This window comes from Symsagittifera roscoffensis, chromosome 4 (assembly GCF_963678635.1).
Source record: "Symsagittifera roscoffensis chromosome 4, txSymRosc1.1, whole genome shotgun sequence".
Taxonomy (NCBI): domain Eukaryota; kingdom Metazoa; phylum Xenacoelomorpha; order Acoela; family Convolutidae; genus Symsagittifera; species Symsagittifera roscoffensis.
The window spans coordinates 11,831,750-11,850,497 of NC_087065.1; the positions used below are offsets into that span (position 1 = coordinate 11,831,750).

At 48.2% G+C, this 18,748-nt stretch overlaps 2 protein-coding genes across 2 annotated transcripts in view; both read right to left on the bottom strand.

Moving 5' to 3' along the window:
- The window catches only part of LOC134845160 (mucin-19-like), a 581,930-nt gene that overhangs the window by 458,439 nt on the left and 104,743 nt on the right, over positions 1–18,748 (bottom strand). The gene's annotated exons all lie outside the window — the stretch shown is intronic.
- Positions 1–18,748, bottom strand: part of LOC134845161 (ubiquitin-like-conjugating enzyme ATG3) — a 426,844-nt gene that overhangs the window by 303,362 nt on the left and 104,734 nt on the right. The window lies entirely within an intron of this gene.

Consider the following 18,748-nt stretch of genomic DNA (forward strand, 5'->3'; position numbering starts at 1 on the left):
TCTAGAATTAGAAACGTCCCCATACTTAGGTCTCTAGATACCCAAAATACATGAACGCCATTAAAAACCGGGTTGGAACAATCCGTTAAGTTACTTTTTATTAGACAGTGGAACTTTGATCCATTTCAGATGGATCAACCTAAAACTCGCCTTATCTCAACATAACTATCATAAAATACACTCGAGAAATTTTAAATTAGTACTCACATTGTAGCACACTCAAGAAGGGGAAGTACTTCAGTCGGTAATTAACTCAAGAATTAAATAATGTAACTAAATGAGTTTTAATGTTAGTCAGTTTCAATAACAAGGACAAGTCTTAACTCTAGGATATAGTTTCTCGTGAACCATTGGGACACTCAAGTTGTCCACCTTTCCGTCGAAGGTTCACTCTGGTCCAGCTCAAATAATTGTTCTCTCGGGAATACTCTGTCCTCTATTTCAGATGGGACAGCTCTACTCTTGTTCACTATGATGGAAATTGCGAATAGCAATTTCCTACCGATTTCTCTTGCAACTTTCCCGCGTTTTTCACTCGAACGTTCTGACTTCTCTTTTCTGATTTTCTGTTATCGCGAGAAAATCGTGCATGACAGGTTCCATTCGAAATTTTGAAAAACTAAATTTCACTCCAAAATCAAGTGTTTTTTGCTTCTCTCAAGGTCAAACTTCCGAATATGACCGACTGGCACATACTCCCCGGACTCGAGATCGATGTCCTCATCGCGTGCTGTCTTCTGCCAGTGAGTCCCAGAAAACCGAGTGTTACTCAAGATACAGTGCCAGTGGTCATTTACAGAAGTTTGCAGCAGACTTAAGCTTATCTACACCCCAAAATTCACAGCCATGTAAAATTTTCACACTATCGCTAAACAGCAATCAAAATCTGCACACACCTGCACCCTTGAATTCTTGCTTTCCAAGCCAATCATTTAAAATTTCTTTTGTCCTATTCAATCAGGAAATTGTCATGCAGCATTTTGATTTATATAATAAATATAGTATATTAATAACAATATTTGCTTTGTTAAAACTTCTTTTTCGTGAATCCAAGTTTCACCCGGATCCACGCTCAAGCCCCCCTTTCCCTCTCAAGACTCAAGATCCATTCGAGCCACCTGCTCATCTCGCACTCTTCGCCTTGGAGGTACTGCACCCTGAAGTACTAGATACGGCAAACTGTCTCAACAGTTCCTCTTCATCATCGGAGCTAATCACTATCTCCTCCCAAGCCTTCAGCTGCTCGTAGGATCGCATCCATTCTGTTTGCTCTTGCAACCTCTTTGCTTGGTTGGGTAGTGCCTTCACCCTAGATTCCCGGTTCAAACAAAAGGAGTTGTGCAGGCTCAAGCTCACGTTCTTCGCCAGGTCCTCCTCTAGTATCGATTCCCTCGCCTTGGTATTGTCTCTAGACATTTTACCCACTCTCTTCCATCCTGTCGTGATTGCATTACGATGGGTTAACAGGGGTCTCTTGAAAGCTTCCGGCCCAATCTCGGCCTGGAACTGTCGATACTCCTTTCGATGTTTTCTCATGTGATCTTTCGTTGTCATGTACAACCAGGACGTCAGCGTCGCCCGAAACCATGGGAAGTACCTCAAACGGCTCCAGACATGTCTGACTTCCGTTGGTATGGCGAATACCTTGCACGCAGTCTCAAACAACTCGAGTCTCCTACTGTAGTCTATCGCGTATATTGACTCTGCCGTTGGCGTCCCCGCTTCCCGATACTTCGTTATATTCTCTTCTATCCATCTCAGAGCCAAGATCGTACTCACTACCAAGATCGTCACCTTCTGTCGGTGATCCGGTAGTCCGATCGACCGGATTTCTTCCATATCCCACACCAGGCAAAGGTTCTTGTGATCTGGATACCACACCGTTTGCGCTAAACAGTGGCATGGGCATTCTCCATGGGTGATTTCAATGCTCCTGAGGTTACGCTCCCCCGAGGCTTCCAAGAGAGGCTCAAGCTCCATCATTTTCTCATGCATCGTGTCGTTATCTTCCAGGTTTGGAGCACTTCCCACAGGTTTTCCGATCACGTTTTGTCTCTCGTGATCGCTTGTGTTCTCTCTCTCCAACTTCAAAAGTTCTTCTCCCCAGATTTCACTCAAGTCATCGCTCAATTCTTTTGGTACTGTCCCTCTGAGTTTTCTCAACAACTTGTGCGAGTGATGCGATATCCGAGCCAACCTCACGCACTTGGGCACTGAGAAGGCCTTGTCCACCAGTACTCTCTGGCTGGATGCTTCCACCATCACCATGTGCAGTGGGTAGTGACTTCCGCACAAGTTGGCCATCATTGACCCTATCAGCGATTTCGCGTTCAATGGCAAGCCATAAGCTTCGCTCATGGGAAATCCCATTTCCGCCTCGAGACCAACCTTCCAGCTCCGGATGTGTTTTTGAGTCACCTGCAACACCCCGGGCCATGATTCTACGCTCAACGCCGTCACTAAATGATGTTCAGATTCTAGTCTTTCCAGTGACTGCAGACTACACATTCTCGAGAAGAATCCGAGAGCTGTCGCTATATTCACCGTGGTTCTCGCGTAACACTCCGCTACTATTTGCACTTCACTTTTCTCCCTTTCTGTTATGTCTTCGAACCAAGTGACCAGGTCTTCTTTTTGAAATGACAGTATTCTAACGCATGACCGTCCATCGCAGGTGTGCTCTCCGTTTCCACACGTCGAATCCAGACAGCTACCCGGCTCCAATTTCTTTGCTGACCCGGGATTACTAGTCTTTTCGCTTGGCTCTTGCATCTGAGGTGAAATTAGCTTATGCAGCACACTCAACTTTGCCAGATCTTCATCTTCCGTTGGTGCTAACCTCACTCGCTCGGTGGTTTCTTCGATCAGACTCGCGTGGGGATGTGGACACCAGGAGGGTCTTAATAGCTTCCATACCACTCCCAAGTTCGTGGTTAACAAGCCATTTCCATCGCCCATGTTCACTTCAACTCTCTTGTTTGAATGCGGTATGCTCACCACCTCTGGTGTTTTCTCAAGAATCAGGCCCAGGCTCGGCCCCTCTTTTTCCACCGCGTCTATTTCCATTATTCTTTCTGTTCAAAACTTCAGTAGCTCCGCTACCTCATGGTTCCTGTGGGCGCCTCCAGCTTCCGAGTCTAAGAAGGGGTTGTAGGCCATTCCCATCACTCCAGACACATATTGGTATTCCCCCTTCTCGCTGAGCCTCGAGTACTGCTCTGACGAGGCCAGGTTACGGTGAACATCATGTTCTTCTTCGAACTTCTTATTATAAAACCTCCGTACCTCGTCTAGCTTCCTATGGTTCTCTAGGGATAGTCTGGAACCCTCTTCCTTTTCTATTCCTGTGCTCTGATACACGTTCAAGATGACCGTTGAGACTCTTTTTTTCCATGGTTTTGCTTACGCTTGCTCTCTGTTGGCATGCCAGGATGGTGCTATCAGACATCATCGACATTATCCATCTCAAGAAACACGTGGCATCCTTTCTTCTAGCCAGGCTCAAGCCTGAGTTGTCCCTGGCTACGTGTTGCATCAGTGCCTGATACACATCTAGCTTCTTGCTTCCCAACTTTAGCCTGTCATACGAGGTCAGTGTTTCCAACTCTATCCCCACCAGACTCCAGGTGAACATTAATTGTCCTGCAGTTCTAACGAAGGGATTCGCCATTAATGGTGGTGCTGATGAGGGTGTCCTCATTGCTTCTTCAAAATGATCCTTCAACAAACTCTGCCAGGACCTCTTCAGATGATTTGCCATTTCTATTCTATTAACCTCGGCCTTTTGCTGGGTGGCCCAATTGCGTCGCTTGCGAGCTACTCCACTGTCCAACCTCTTCCAGCAGTCCTCCATTTCTTTCAATGTTTCAAGGGCCACCCACCATGTCCGGGAGGTGTTCCTCGTCTTGTTCCTCTCCAATGGATCACTTGTCACTCGCTTGCCCGTGGCCTGGTGTGCCTTCGAGATCCATTCTTTGCCGGCATCTACTTCCCATGTCTGTCCGTTCGTTGAACCTCTCTTCACGTTTATCTTCTGAGGCTTGAAGTCTTCCTCCGATGTCGAACTGGTGGAAACCTCTATTTCCCTCTCTACTTCAAGTGGTCTTCTGAGCTCCGAGCTGCTCTTGTATGCCGCCGTCTTGCATCGAGCCAAAACCATGGGCGCCGTCTCTCAAGTTTCCTTCCGAAACAGCATCCACTGAAGGACTACCCAACCCTTCCACTTCTCTCTTCCTCTTGCGAGTCTTCACATCTCTACTTGAGGGTGTTGTGGCTACCATCACTGATTCGACCTCTCCATCCACTCCTTCCAACTCTTGCCTCCCCCCTGCTCGAGCCTTAAGGATATTAGTACTTTTAATCATATTACTAGTCCCAACCTTATCCCTTTTTATATCATCAACCATTTTATCTACAGTTTTTTGTCTCCGAGTAGAGCTGTCCTCACATTTTTCTTCTCTAGTCTTCGATCGTGAATTCCTCAGCTCTACCAGCTTGCTCAGTAGCTCTTTTCTCGCCTTCTCATCCAGGCCCGTTCCTATCAGAAGCGGTTCTCCAAATCTTACGACTGTGTCCCACAGTTCCTCCTTGAATTTGTCCAGCGTCGTCTCGCTGCCCACTTCTTGATTGAATTCTTCCAAGAACTCCTGCCAAGCATCGTCCTTCAGTGATCCCAGGAATATGTCCCTGTTCCCTTCGAAAGTGTTCTTTTCCCTTTCCTCCGAGCTCAAGAGTATCATCCCCATATTGAAGGTCTCACTTGCTAATGGCAATTCCAGATTCTTCCGGGGGGACGGAATCAGGGGTGGTGTGGCAGTGTCCGCCCAATTCTCCTCGCTCAAGTCTTTCAACAGCTCTTGAGTGGTGAGCTCCTCCCCTGATGGCCCTGGTTCAGGCGTATTCCCCACTTCCATCTCTTCACCGGCTTCACTGAGAGTTTCATCCATACTCTCTTCTTCTGACTCATGTCTCCTTCTCTCGAGAATTTTCTTAAATCGGTCCTCGACGGGTCCACTCCTCTTGTCTCCAGGCGTGTCCACGGACAGTGGTGATGGTGTCGTAGGATCCAGCTTTTTGTATTCCGTCAGTGCTACATGCAGTTGACCTGCTGCATCTAGTTCTGTTCCCTCCTGTCTTATTTCCACCTGTTCCAAGCCATAGGGTGCCTTATATTTTCTCGTGGCAAATTTCATGTCGTCCACCAATGCGACGTGCCCCTCCATCACGATCATCCTGCCATCATCCCATATGGGTAGCATGTTCTCAAGTCCCTCCTTCTCTAGAGTTCTCAAGACCTTCCGCACCTCATATCCGGGGGGCTGTGAACCTCTACTCTTTTTCGCTTGCATCGTCCACGAATTTACCTTCATCTCGCTGGTATGGAAGTAGACCGCCGCCGTGTAGCCGATGAACAGGGGGTCCCAGCCATCAGTGAAATCCTTTTGCGTTTCCTCCGTCGTCATCCTCGCCATTATGGAGGGAACTACCAAGGGACTGTTCATTCCTAAGGTCATCCTCCTGACTATTGGGAACTCAGGCATGGTGGCTGGGAGCATTTCTTTCTCCATTATGGTCTCCAGCTCCCTCTTCACCAGTGCGAAGCACTCCTTCCAGGCAGGAATTCTCAAGATTTCTCGTCCGTCCGCCGTCAATGGGTTCAAGTTCCAGAATTTGGGATACATTTCGATGGGACCCTCTCGCTTGCCTCCCATTCTACATTGCATTTGCCCCCTGAAGTTGTACACTATTAGCTCGGCATCTTTCACCTTTCCAAAGAGTACCGTGTTGCTCATTCGCCCTCTGAGCACCTCCTGCTGACACCAATTTAACGCCGTCCCATCCAGTATACTGATAAGACTCAAGTGCGTTACAGAGTGACGATACGTTGTCACCAGGGGGTCTGGGAACGCGTACGTCACTGCTGGACCATAAATGCAGGTCACCACCTCCTCTAGGCCCCGGATTATCCCCATTGGGTCCGACCTCATTGCCAGGCATAGGTCCGTCAGCAGAGGCATCCCTCTGTTCGTCTTCTTTCATTCTTCTCTCGAAGTTGGATTCTCATCTTCACCCGTCATGTGCCGATTTTGCATCATGAGGTATTGTACTAGCAACGTCTTCAACCCTGCGGCACACTTGTAGGAGCTGGTTTCAATGCTCGTGTGGACTCTCCCCATAGACAGAGGCTCTCCATATTCCATTAATCGATGAAACGACACCAATTCCCCATGGGTCAGGAGTACTAGTGCCAGGTACCCATCAACTCGAAGTGTCTCCACTCCTCGACTAAACATGTATGCTGGGCCCATGTTGAACAAGTATCTGGGGTAGACCAAATACAGGGCCAAGAGCAGGCTGATGGGCATGCCCAGTATCTCCTGCACGAAGGCTCCAAAGATAGTCGCCGTGGTACCGAATATTCCTGCCAAGAATTCCTTCTCCCAGCAAGGACTCAAGAACTTGAGAATCTCGTAATACCTCCTAGTCTTCAACTCGCCTTTGGCGTGCTCTCTCCAGAACCCTCCAATCGTCACTTCATTGGCGGCCGAGACAAATCTAGCCACCGTCATGTCTCTTGTTTCGGCCAGCTCCAGTTGTTTCTCCAGAAAACTCCAGACTTGTTTCACGAGGGGTGGTGCTTCCTCCCTTGTCTTGTTCGTGGCGTTCTCCAGCCTTGGTGTCAAAAATGGCCACCAGCCATTCTCTTGAGTCAAACGATATTTCATCGATTCTAATTGCTTTTCCGTCTCGGCCACATTTCTTCTCTCGTTACTGGGACCTCTAGACTTGCTGGTGGAGTTTGTGATCTTCACATCCATACTCCGAAACCACAAGCTGGCCGTTAATTTGCTTATCGCCGGGTGATCGTCCCCGATGACTGGGCTGAACTTGAGTTGCCTGGCAAAGTTCGATATCTCTAGCAAGAGCACCTCGTCTAATACGATCAGGATGTCGGCTAGTCCATAAAAGCCCCTCAGTGCATGAGATATGTCCGCCCATGCCGCCGCCAATTCTGACTTGCGAAGCCTCAGGTTCGATGGCTCCAACTCCCGATTGGGAGCTGCCATTAGAATCCGCCATACATTCCCTTCTGCTATCAGGATCAAGACCGCGTACACGAACTGTAGGGCGGGTGGCATATTCGCGTATCCAGGGGATGTGGTAAACACCACCTTCGTCTTGGACCCGAATCTCGAGACAACATTCTCTTGCACTTCATTCATCGCCGCAAACAACGCTTGAATGGCTTCCCATATCTTCCTCGATGTCGGAGTTTCATCGCCCTTTAGTTGCTCAAGAAGTCCCATCGCGTGCAGGTGATCATTCATTCCTGCAAACAATAGCAGCTCAGGTTCACAGGGCATCTCCGACTTTATTGCCACCACCAGAGTTAACATCTGATTTAATTCAGCTCCTGGCAAAGAGTATATCAAAGTCTCCGGCCAGAACAACTTGGGAGACGTTCCTTCGAAGTCTGATCCCGCCACAATGACTACTCTCGCAGCAGCTGGATCTGCTCTATCATAAACTGCCAGGGTTTTGGCCAGCTGGGTACTCCCACAGGGCTTCCCGTACCTGGGATCTTCCGCCAATTTCGAGCCTTCGTAAGCGGCATCTGGCAATCCCGTTCCTCCCGGATTGAGTAGCTTGTCTACCACCTTTAACTGTGCCGGGGTTGCCAACCTGATCCTGGCGATGCTAGTTCGGTGCTTGGGAGGTTCTGCTATAAGTCCAGGACTCCCCAGCAGCTTGAGAGGTCTGTAGTTAATGGGTCCCATGATCGCTTTTGTGGGAATTCCAGTCAGGTCTGTGGTCTCCATCAACTTCGCTCTCGAGAAGTGCGCCTCATGAGCTTTCAACCAGTCCCCGCAATGATGCCTATTCAAATCCTCGTGTGACACTCGTTCGATCCCCAGGGTTTCCGCCAATTCTCGCCTGCATTCCAGACTCTCTAGACCCAGTTCTTTCACCTTCTCAGGATATCTCAAGCGAGCGGTCTCCATAGACTTCTTTTCCCGTTTGCTCTCTGCCACTACCACTGAGGATATCGCCGAGCCTGGAGGTGTTGATGACGTCACCTCCTCAGACTCCATTGGCGTGGCACTCTGCAATCTGGTCTGGCTGCTCCTTGAACTGTCTCTAGTGTCAACTCTCGGTCCCAAGCGACCAGACAAGGCCCTTGAGGCAAGGAATGGTGGGTTCGGAGGTGGTCCTAATGTGAATTGGGCTGTCTCTAGCAGATCCGCCTCCAGCGCGTTTATGTGTTCTTGGAAGACGTCGTTTAGCCACTCTGCTCCCCTCGGTCTATCAAAATGGATTCCATCACTGGAGGTGTCTTCAGGGAATCCCTCTTTCTCCATGCGCTCTGCCACGTCCAACAGTCTGACAGGGAGCACACTCTTCCGGTGGATGTCTCTTATCACCTTGTTTAGGTTCCGCACCTTCTCGTTCATCTCCAAGGCGTGCTGATCAAACATCATGTTGTAGGGGACAGTACATATCGTCAACAGGATGGGGTCCATCTGAATCCTCAGTTCCTCAAGAAGGCAGCTCACCTTATCGTGCAGCCTTGTTATTTTCCTCGCTTCACCCCTTGATACATCGTTGGTCCCGACCATCAGGGTCACCGTGTATACTTTGGTCATCCCCAGCATGTCAAGCGTTGCCAACATCTGTGGCGTGGCAGCTCCAGCGAAACTCAAGATTCCCGTCTGCCAGTGCGATCGGATCCGGGTCAATACCCGCACCAGGCTGTCCCCTACGATTAGGTGAACCGCACCTTCTGGTACCCGGGGTGGCGCCAAGTACTGCACCCAGGCCGCATCATGAAAGCAGTCTCTCCTAGCTTTCTGCTCCGCACTCCAGTCCAGCCGATTGTGCCTGTGGTACCTCCCCTCTGTATTCTTCTTATAACTCGAGATCACGACACTCCTAACCGGCTGTTCCCTCCACGTCGGGGGAAGCTCCGGTCTTGCCGAACTCTCACGACTCTTTTGTCGCAATCTCTCGCCCAGTTCTCTCAGACGCGATGAGCCGCCGCTCACCTGACTGTCACTCGAGGTCGAGGTTGGGGTATATCCCGGCAGCTCCACATCCATCAGTGGGCGTATGGGTTGCGTCTCTAGGCTACGCAAGGAAGACGTTGCGTCATTCGGTATCCAAACTTCCAACCCTTCACTCATGTGTTCTCGGGCCTCGCGGTCAAGGTTGAACCGTGCTCTTGCTCTGGGGGCTTCATCCACCTCCATACGTGACTCTGGCCTCGAGCTGGTGACCACTCGCTCCTTCGGCCTGGCTCCCTTCTGTGCATCAAGCTCGCGTTGTCGTTGTTCTATTCTGTCCAATTCCGACCTCAGTTGATCACGATTTGCGGCGTTCTCCCGCACCCTTAACTCCTGTTGATGTTCAGCTTTTTGCATCTCAAGCAACCTCAGAGCCTGGTCTCGCTCGTTGACCGCCTGGTCCCTTTCCAGCTTTGCCTGATCCCGATCGAGGTTCGCCTTATTCCTTTCCTTCTGCGTCTTCTCGAGCTCTTTCTTTAGAACACCTAGATCCGGATATGCCTCGGTCGTCTGTTGCGTTCGTGACATCGATGGCACCCTACTCGAGCTCTGGCTTGTGGATCTTACTGTTGGCCTAGTCGGTAGTGGGAATTCCCCTGCGCCATATTCGGTATTGTTATTCAGGCCAGGATTCCTTGCCAAGTCAAAACCCCTTACTCCTCCATCCACATTCCAAGACAACCATCTGGTCTGTTCTTGGTTCGATATTCCCTCGGTGGTGTAGCCGATCATCAAGACAGCCTCCGTTGCAGACTCCCTGCACTCACCCTGGTCCTCCAACTGGAGGATGGCATTCAGCATCACCGCCATTCTCTCGTCTATTTGGGTGTAGTCCAAGTCCCTCAGGCGTCTGTACAGCTCATCAAGAGTGGGCTTCTTCAGGGCCGCGGGCACGGATTTCCATAATCGGTCTGCCATTCTTCGTGACTTCGGGATGTATACAGGTATGTGTTAACCAGCTCAAGAATTACCTTACCAGCTCAAGAATTACCTTATAGACTCAAGTATTACCCAACTCAAGAATTCTCTCGAAATGTTCCCTTGCAAATACTTGCCGTAAGTGCCGATTATCGCGAGTTCAATCAAGGTTTCTCTCTCTGTTTCTCGCTTGAGTATAGTTGGATTTTCAACTTTGTTTTTCAAACTTGATCTGAAAACAGAAAGCATATTGAAACTTGACATGTCATGTTCCTAACCTAGAGACCCCCCCTTTTACCAGTATGGTTAAAATCTTATTATTTTCATATCACTTAAAACAATTCAATTGGAATTCCCTTAAAAGCATGCAGATTCATTTTATGTTTTAGCACCGTTAACTCGTTTTAAAATTTAATTGTCATGCCAATCATATCTTAAGATCCCTTTACCTGCGCCGCACCCCAGTACCTAACTCAAGACTCCTCCCTCACACCCGACTCGATACCCCCATGTACCCGACTCAGGCGATGCTCAAGTAATACTTCTTATGGAGATACACCATTATCTCAGTTTCTGCAAAGACCACATGTAGGATAGCGTACAATTCCCTCGGGCTCAGTTTGCCCCTGTTTGGGTCATACACCGGCATTGAGACCTCTGTTATCCCTCTTTCAATCATGAAGTCTCGTAATCTTGTTAGTGCCAATATCACGTGTTCGGGATCAATTGTGTTCCTGTCATTGACCCTCGTCACTAGGAAGCACAGATATTTGCCCGGGACTTGTGCCACTGACGGTGGAAGCGCTGCCATCCCTCCCAGTCCTGGTCTCTGTCTGAACAGAAACTCTTTATTCTGGTACTCTCTTTTGAAGTCAGCTTCCAATCTTGATTTGAAACTCATGTCCGCCGTGATGCAGATCGCGCTGGTCCTGTTTGACAGGATGAAGTCGCTATCCGTTATCATGATGTTCTCCGAGTATTCATTGGGTATTTCGAATTTCGTTTTGAAATTCCGACCTATAGTAGGCTCTGGCTCTTCTTCCTCCAGTTCCAATTCACTCGTTTCTCTCACTTCCTTGAGCTTCTTTATCATCAAATTTTCGGTGTGGGTAAGTCCTACCCCCACTCCCCGGACAAAAATATTTATCGACGTCCCCGTCGATGTTGTCGGGTTTGAATTGTCCTGAGGAACGCGTAGTGGCCTGTCCGTTGCCCTCCATCCGAAAAGAGGGTCTTCTGTCTTCATGTAATTTGCTGCTGATACATCGACTTGCTGAATGCTTTGTCCTTCGCGGCTCTCGTCTTTGACATCACGCATCCACTCTAGAATCCTCAAGTTCGTGTTCTCCCTCCTCTCTATCTCACTCTGTTCGAGATCCGTTTCTACTTCTGGCGTCGAGTAATCATCCTGCGGATAATGACCACCATCATCAATGACCTGCCATTCCTCTCCGGCTTCCAGTTCGCCTGCCTTCAGTAATTCCTCGCCCAATTTGTCTGGCTGTATCTTATCGATCAAGAAGTCATCCCCGTACCTGTTGTACCTCATGCCTGTGCGTTTACGATTGCCAGTCCTGGTTTCCGGTGGTGTTGTTCGATCCGGTTCCATCCATTTCGGCACCTCGTCTTGCTCCGGGTCGTTCCAGTCTTCTTCTACAAATGATCCTGCATCAGACTCCACTCCTATCTTTTCATTGTCGTCCAAACTCAAGTTCTCATTACCATCATTTTTCTCTCTAGTGCCTTTCTCATTCACTTCACACGCTGGCTCTACCACCAGGTACTCAAGACCCTCCATGTCCTTCGGTATGCACCAATCCTCTGGGGACGGGACGTGAGGCTTCAGATTTTCATAATGTGCCGCTCGCCCAGTACTCAAGCGATAGAACCGTCCTTGTTGATGAACCTCCGTTATCATGAATGGTCCCCTCCACTTCTTGAGTAGTTTCTTTGTTCCCTTGGGCGGTATTACATTTTGGAAGACCCACACGTATTGGCCCACTTCATATGGCTTTGCTCTTAATATTTTTTCGTCGTATTTCCTGCGTTGCCTCATTTGCGCTTGCGCCGTGTTCCTCCTGCATAGCTCGTTCAACTCCTGTTGTCTTTTGATCGCTTCTTTCACGTATGCCTGAGGCGACGTCCTTTTCCCTTCGTATTCCGGGTAAAAGAATGTCAGGGGCATTGCTCTCTCCCTGCCCGTCAACATCATGAAAGGACTGATGCCCGTAGTTGAGTGCTGTGTACTGTTGTAGGCTCCTACTACCTGTGGCAGGTATTTGTCCCAGTCCGTCATGTATCTTGAGCAGTACACCCTTAACATGTTGACCAGTGTCCTGTTTTGTCTCTCTACCAACCCATTGGTCTGCGGATGATAGGTCGTCGAGTGTGCTTGAGCAATGTGCGATCTCTTCATCAATTCTTTTGTCAAGTCCCCCACAAAAGCTTTGCCGTTGTCCGACTGGAAAGTCATTGGACAACCATACCGCGATATCCAATGCGTTATCAGATGATCACATGTCTCTTCGGCCGAGGCTGTCTGGCACGGAACCGCTTCCGCCAACTTTGTGAAGTGATCTATTATAACCAGTATCTGGTTGTATCCCGACTCTGTCATGCAGATTTTTTGATGGTCTATCTGCACCACTTCATTGAACTCCGAGCTCTCAACGGACTTGAGTGGAAACTTCATCTTCCTTGGGTCTTTTACCTGGAGACATGCCAGGCAGGCATTCACCCATCTCTCGCAAGCTTTTCTCATTCCTGGCCAGTCAAACTTGTGAAGTATCCTTTTCTTGTACCTTGTCTATCCCCTGGTGGCCCATCTGGTCGTGCGATCTGAAAAGCACCTCCGTCTGGTACAACTGTGGTAGTATGATGAGATTGTGTTTGTGTAATATCTTTTCTTCATCTCTCCTCTTGCACGCTACCACCCCCTCAGCTGTGTGATAAAGCAAGTCTTTCTTTTCTTTGTAGAACTGGCTCAAGATCTTGTAGCTGTCTTCCTCAAGTTCCCCCTTCTCCTTGACCCCCGACTGGATCCATTTGGAGAGGTTACTTGTCATTTTGTCATTCTTCTGGGCTCTTATTAGGTCTGACAGCCTATATCTCGCCTTGACATGCTCCTTTAGCGCCATGATTTGTCCATTCATCTCCCCAGGGTTGTGGATGTCATCACTCAGTTTCACGCATATCATCCTTTTCACGATTTTCATATCATCTTCTGGCACCAGATTCGTTCTGATGTTTGAGTTGCATGATAGTTCCCTGAATGGTTTCCTTGCGACCGCCATTTTCTCAAGTTCCTCACCACCTCGCATCTCCTGTATGTCCATGTTGTATGTTCCTGAAGATGGATCCGTCTGTAACTCCCTGTCGTGGTGCCTTGTCTTCTCTTCCGCCAGTATCATGCACAGACTGTCTTGGTTTTCGCTGCTCTCATCCGAGTCTTCATTCCACCCTTCACGCTCCCCGGACAATTTTCCTTCTCCGGTTCCTTCTTCCGTAAACCTGGAACACTCCCCGGACTCTTGACCTAGTCCCAGGTGTTCAGTATCTTCCTTGAACGTCACTTTCTTTTTCCTAACCTTGGTCTGCTCCAGAATGTCTTCGGGGATTTTGTCAACTAGTGACCGCACGACATCTTTGCTGTCAGTGACGCTTCCTCTTGATGAGTCAGTATCGTTCACTGTCTCTTTTCTCCGAAGTATAGTGAATTCCGGTTTCTCTTGACCCTTCTCCTGGATCACGGCCTTATCATCTGATAGTTTCTCGAGCAACCTCATTAAGTCATCATCTATCTGTGCAGTTCCTGCTTCCACCTGGTTAAGATCATAGCCTTTTGCCTTGAGCGTCTCCTTCACGATCTTCGACTTGAGTATAATCTCAATCGGAATCCTCTTGCTCTTCCTCAAGATGGTCTTCTCTGGAGGCTCTTTAGGCAATTCAGGATGATCTTCTATCGGTTTGCCTGACTTGTCCAGCCATCTCGTGAGTGGAAGACTGTCGTACGTTTCCTTGTCCATGAATGAGAAGCCATCTTTGATTTCAGGTCTGTCTGCTTCTCTTTGCTCTTGTCTCTCATAGAACTCCGTCTTCTTACTCAAGCTGTCGGCATTCTGATGTTTATCTCGCGTTCTATGCTCAATTATCATGTTGTATCCGTCCAGCCGAACTATCCACCTCCCAATGTAACTTTGGTCCATTGAGTACGTTTTCAGCCAGCTCAGTGCTCTGTTGTCGACTCGCAACTTGAATGGCTCACTGCCCAGGTATGCCCTGTATTTCTCGACAAAGGTAACCACCGCGAACATCTCAGCTTTCGGTGCTCCGTACTTCATTTCCGTGTCACTCAGGACTTTGCTCCCGTACGCTATTGGTCTCAAGACTGTCTTCCCATTCCATCCTTGTTCTTGGTGGAGAATCCCAGAAATCGCGACTACCGACGCATCCGTGTCCAGCACGTACATCCCTTTCTCAGTCGGCATACCCAGTACTGGTGCCTCACATAGCTCTTTCTTTATCCTCTGGAATGACTCTTCTGCTGCGTTGTTCCACGTGAACTTCTTGCCCTTGTGTCTCATTAATTGTTGCATCGGGTATACCTTGTCTGCATAGCCTTTGATGAACTCTCTATAATAGTTAGCGAAACCCAGGAAGCTCATCAACTGGTGCTCTGTCTTCGGTGATTTCCAGGTCAGGACTGCTTCCACGGCGTCCGTATCAGGTCTGATGCCGTGCTTGTCTACCATCCTGCCCAAGTATTTTATTGAGTCCTTGAGTATCTCGCACTTTGATGGTTTAAACTTTAGCCCCGACCTCTTCATGCATGCAAACACTTCGTCTAGTCTCTCAATGTGGTCTTCCAGTGTTGGCGTCGCTATTACCACGTCATCCACGTAGAACATTACCAGGTTGCCATACTTCTTCGTTACGCCTATCAGCGCGTGTGCCATCAACCGCTGAAACGTGGCTGTGGCATTGCAAAGTCCAAACGGCATCCGTTTCCATTGAAACAGACCCAACTCGCAGGCAAACCCTGTCTTGTCCCTGTCCTGCTTCCTTAGTGGTACTTGCCAAAAGGCCGAGCCTAAATCAAGAGTCGTAAAAAATTTTGCATCACCTAACTTGAGAGGCTCTCATCAATCCTAGGTATGGGATAGGCATCCTTCACCGTGACGGAGTTCAGGTATCGAAAGTCACAACAAAACCTCAACTGGTCGCCTTTCTTTTTGGCCATCACTACTCCACACGCCCACGGTGACTTGGATGGTTCTATCATATCATACTCTAGTAACGTCTCGATCTCTTTTCTACACGCGTCCGATTTGTGTGGGGTCATGCGCCTCGCCCCCTCCCTGTGTGGTACCGCGTTTTCCTCAAGTTCTATTTCATGCTCAACGAAATTACAACACCCGATATCCGCCTTATGCCTCGAAAAAACTTCCTCGTTCCGCTCCAGTACGTCCTTGATGGCTTCGAGCTGTTCATCTTTCAGTTTGCCCCTCAAATGTTCAATCTCCGGCAGGACCGGTTTTTCATTTTGCATTTCATCTAGTGTGGGTCGCTCTGGAAAGTTTGAACAGCTCGAAAGACCATCATCCGTTTCTGACTTAAGTGATTTAATAAGACCTGAAGAATCTTTTATTTTCTGCAATCGTCTCAAGATACAAATTTTGTCCCTGTGATTGGGACAATCAACAACTTCATTTTGTTTTGAATTCTCAATTGTTTCATATCGAGTTTTAACCGGTAAAGCATATCCCAGTTTCCTCCCTCTTTGTATCGTGATCGGTATATCAAGGGTATTCAACAAGACACTGACGCAGAGGCCGCTCTTCGTTATCGAAAATGATCTTCCTAAAACAGCAGCACTTTGACTATTAGGATTCGGAACTATGCACACTTGCTTGTTGTCACTTAGTTCATTGTAATTTTTCATCCTCAAACTTACGATTGCCGCTTCATTAGCTTTTAGCCTCACCCTCCTACTCAAGAATACCGGTGCTTTGTTTTCATTTGCCATTATTAAATTTACCGGTTTGATTGCGTACCTCCTATCCGGGTTCCGTATCCTGAACATTGCGTTATTTAAATCAATCGTTACGTCGAAATTCCTGATGAAGTCTCTGCCCAAAATGAATTGGTCAGATTCATCTAGGTTTTCTACCACGATAAAGCTCATCCACAGGTTACGTTCCCCCAAATTGAGGGCTATTATCGGCGTCCTGCCCAGCACCCGTAGGGCCCCTTTGTTTGCAGCTGACAGCCGTATTCTCGAGTCTATCAAGTCACCTTTGTCAAAGCCCATCTTCTCCCAAGTTTCGATTGGTATAACGCTCAAGACTGCTCCCGTGTCAAGCAACCCACGCAACTGAGTCTTTTTGCCACTTATATCCAGCACGTGCCCTGTCACATCTGCCTCCGTCCCGATGTGCATTGCATCTTCCTCAAGCATGGCGCAGTGTCCAATCGATCTCACTTTCAATTCTTCTTTCCCTACGTAGATTTGTCCAATTAGGTCTTCGTCACATGTTATCATCGTTTTGGTATAGATGTTGATCCCATCTATATTTAGCATCACCTCGTGTGGACCGTAAGCTTCAGTATATCTGCTATCAACACGTACCGACTTGCTGCCCCTCTCATGAGTAGTGCTCTCAGTGCTCTAGAAGTCGTTTGTGGGCTTATACCACTCAAATAGTCTGCATACACGTCAATGTGCATTATCGTCTGGTCGCTCGGCTCGCTCAAGTTTCTGGTTACCTCGTGGCCGCCCACTGTGATTATCGACATTATCCTTGCCCCGATCTTCGATATGCCAAAAGGTTTACCTGTCACCATTTTCACAGTATTGCAATTCCCGGTCTTTGTTGAGCCTGGTATAGCCTCTGGTATTTGTTTCGATCCGGTTAATGCTTCGTTAAAATTCTGTCTTTCTATCTCCAGCTTTAGTCGTTGCTCTATTTCTTTCGCAGCCAGATCCTGTTTCACTTTGGCAATTGCTTCCGTCGCCGCTTTCTCATAATTTATCTCTAGAGAGTTCCCTGCCGCGGATTCTATGGCATCATTAACATGTGATACAGCTTTCACTGTCTTCGTCGGCAATTCCGTGCTTGGTGCTCCTAAGTTCCTCGATTCAAATTCGTTTTGCCTGTTCCGCTGATTCTGCACCGCCGCTAATGCCAACTTATGTTTAGGGTGACTCTGGTCCTTGACCGCTTCCCAGAACAAGGGACAATCCATTCGGAAGTGCCCCTCCTGGTTACAGAAGAAGCATCTTGCGCCTATCTTGATGATTAAGCCACTATAGTACTCGTGTTCCTCCATCTGGCTCATGTCCTCCTCATCTGGTGCATATCCTAGACTCTTCATGCCTTGTTTGTATGTTGTGCAGTCAGCCACGTGGTGATCCGCCGACCCGCAGTTCGCGCATGATCTGCGCTTGTCCATGTCATCTCTAGGTTTGTACCATGACGACCTCTGCGGTTGACTTCCCCCTTGCGTGTTCCTGTTTTCTGAATACGAGTATTTCTTGGGTTTCATCAGCATGTATTCCCTTGATTTCTGTCTCATTTCTTCTGGGGTTGGTGCGCTGTCTTTCGACAATGTGTAGTATGTTGCTAACATTGTCCTTAAGTCGTCACTTTTTACCCCATCAATGAACTTCGAGGCAATGCTAAAGTTTCTTCTGTTTGTCGACTCCTCTGGGTCACTCCTTCTTCTCAAGCTCTCGAGATCATCTAGGAACCGATCTATTGACTCGTCGTCCCTCTGCCTTCTCTTTTCAAATCGCATCATCGCTTGGTGACCCTTCATGCCTGACCCGAATCGATTCAGCAATATCTCGAAGATCTTGTCCGCGGTATCGCGTTCTTCTTCTTTCTTCGCAACCACGCATTTTAATGCTGTGCCTTCTAAATTGCTGAGTATGGCTGTGCATGCTTGTCTTTCATCGTTCAAGTTGTCTTGCTCTAGATGTAATCTCATCACTTCCACCCACGTGTCAATGCATCCATCTGAGTCGTCTTTGAATTCTTTTGGCTTCTTGAATGTTTTTCTTGATTTCCCATCTCTCCTATCGCTCGAGTTAGTGTTCCTCGTGGCGAAGGCCTCTAGAGTCCTGTTCATCATCTCCCAAGTGTTTGCCCATGTCATAGCATCCGGACCTGCGTTGCTGTTAGCTGTTGAGTCCCCCGGACCAGTCGTTGTACTTGACATTCCATTCTTCATGATTGTTTTAGCAGCTGTTGGTGCTATGCTCACCGTATCCCGGGTTAAGGGCAACGGTGTCGATTGCCGTTTGTTCCTTTGTGGTTCCACAAAGTCAACTCTGGTGCCTTGCGTGCGATCCGCTGCCGGTCTTTCTTGTGAGGTAGAATTACTCAAGATTGCATCCAATTTCGCCTGTATTGCACACGAACTCTCGGCCTGATTTTTGCTCATTGTGTCCATTCTCTTTTCCAGGCTACCTAATTGGCTGTTGACATCATCATATCGGTTTTTTAACTGTTGCAAATCTTTTTTGATGTTCTTATCTCGTTCTACATTGGTGGTTTCTACATTATCTGACATCTCCTTGAGTCTCTCTTCTGTTGCCTTGGCCAGGTTAAAATAACTATCCAGATACTCGTTTTTGTTGTATCTTAATTCTTTTCTTATCACTTCTCTGTCCTCTTCGCTGTGCTTCAGCTTTTTGTCGATCTGATTCAGTTTCGCCATCAAGTCACCTAGCTCAAGAGTAGCCTCTTCATGGTCAGCCGTCGGTT